The sequence below is a fragment of the Otolemur garnettii genome, unplaced genomic scaffold, assembly GCF_000181295.1.
Source record: "Otolemur garnettii isolate 467f Iridium unplaced genomic scaffold, OtoGar3 scaffold00232, whole genome shotgun sequence".
Taxonomy (NCBI): domain Eukaryota; kingdom Metazoa; phylum Chordata; class Mammalia; order Primates; family Galagidae; genus Otolemur; species Otolemur garnettii.
In genome coordinates, this window is record NW_003852627.1 from 881,525 (window position 1) to 883,882 (window position 2,358).

Below are 2,358 nucleotides of genomic sequence, written 5' to 3' on the forward strand. Positions count from 1 at the left end.
TCAAAATAAAGTAAGAACTGGATACGATGTTAAAAAAGTCAGATGCCCTCGACTCATTGATTGCCATGTCCTCAGCACTTGGGTCCAGAGGTGCCGTGGGGGCCCTTGGGAGAGCTCTTGAGGGCTACTCTGTGGCCCTCATTCCCAGCAGCCCCCCAGAGAACACAGCAGGCCACCAGCCGTCCCCTGAATGTCTCTCTTCTGCCCCTAAGAGTGACGCCTGGGTATGGTGCTGGGGGGAGCAGGGGGTTACTCTCCTTTTTTTTTTTTTCCTACTAATCTCATTCCATTTACTAATAAAACACTCTTGTATCAACACTACAGTTTGAAAAAAAAAAGGAGATAGAATCTGCCATAGTCCCTATCCTACAATAACATTATTTCCACTTCTCTGCCTTACCACCAGTCTTTGCCCAGGTAACAAGGAAACCCAACTTGTATCACATGCTTTCTGTGCACTGAGAGTGAGGACGCTGGTGGGTGGATCTCAGCTCTGTGAGTTCGTAGCTGTGAGTCTTTTGGCAAGTGATTGATCCTCCTGAGCCTCTGTTTCCCCATCTGTAACCAACCTTATATGCTTGTCATGATGATGAAATGAGATGAGTAAGCAGAGATTAGCCCTGCACTTGACCCAGGGCCTATGCTCATGAATGGGGGATCCTGGTACATGAGCACCAGCCCTACCCTCAACATTCCCCCAGTCTCTGCAGGTCCCCTCCCCACTGGGTCAACTCCTGCAGAGACTGGGGGAATGCTGAGGGTAGGGCTGGTGCTCATGTACCAGGATCAGTCCTGGCTCATCTCTGAGGGTCCTTTACTCACAGATTTCACCAATGTTCCGTGTAAACATCACCTTATCCTGGAAGCCCTCCCTGCCCTTCCAGGCGAGGCTTCTGTTCATCATCTCCCTTTGTGATGCCATGCCCGGGGTGTGACGTCTAGTTGACACCCATCTTCTCATCTGTACTATCAGCATCAGCAAGGGGGTGTCCCCATTGTATCCCCTGCGCCTAGCTCAGCCCCAACAATAGTTTTCCTCCTTTGAACTCAAATAAATGACCAGCCTCCACGGACCCAACTGCCCCACAGGGAACCACTGAGCTCTTTCTGTGCCCCAGAGAGAGAATTATCACCGGGTATGCCGTCGTCTCTCAGCAGGCTGGCTCCCCTTAACCCATTTTCACTGCTCAGTCCTCCTTCCCTGGGGGCACCCCTTCAGAAAAGGAATGTCCTCAAGGTTGGGGGCATGTCCAGTTTGCCGGGGTTGCTCGTGATTGCAATCAATGTCCACATCACCTGGGCTTTGGCAGCCCTCCACCAGGGGAGAGGGGGCCCATGTGGGTCCAAGTTGATGATCTGTGGCTGCTGATGGTTGAGGGCAGAAAGCCAGTTCTGCTCCCCACTCTTAAGGGCACACCGTCTTGGGCGTCTTGGCTTAGGGAGAGGAGAGAGTGAAAGGACCCAAATGGTGAGAGACGTGGTGGGCTTTATCCCCTCACTCCCATCTGGAGGGGCAGCAATGCTGGGGCACTCGGACCAATTTGTGAAGGCTCAGTGGATGCTATGATGCTCTTGAGACAAGCTTCCAGGGACTGTCCTCTGCTTAATGATTAATGATAAGGACACCAGTTAGAACCAAATGCATGTAACCCTGTCGGAAAATTTCATGCAAGATCTAGTTTTCCTGAAGGCCCTTTGGTAGTATTATACTTCAGTGTTTTAAAGCACTACCAGCCCCAGCCAGACACTGACCAACCTGAGGCACCCAGGTTTTGGGGGGTATGTTCATCCCAGCCTCCTTCGGTGGGCCTGGGAGAGAGTCAAGTGTCGAGACTGTGGCCTCAGGGAGAGGACAATTGGGCTCAAATCCTGCCCCTGCCATTTCTCGGCTTTGTGGTCTTGGAAAAGCAATTGCATCGAGACTCATCTTCCCCATCTGCAGAATGGGAGCACTCACACTGAGTGTCTTACAGGTTAATTGTTAGGACGAACTAAAGTAAGTGAATGAAAGTGTTTTTGGTACGATCCCGAGGCTTCATGTGTCTCTCGTACCACCCTGCCCCTCTCCACCTGTGCTCTGTACCCTCAGGGGGCTGACTTGCATGAACCCACAGCAGGGCACCCTTGGCCTTAGGCCGGGCTGTGCTGTGGGAACATTGATGAGGATAGCATGAGGGAGTGAGCTTAGGTATTTATCCCCCTGGTTCCTCCTCACAGGGTTGATTTGTGTCATCTGTACTCTGATCAAAGGTCCGGGCTCATCTTTGAGGGTCCTTTACTCACAGCTTTCTCTGGTTCCAGATTCTGGTAAATGCTTCCTCTTCCTCACCTGCCTGGGCTTGTGGATAGCAATTGCTC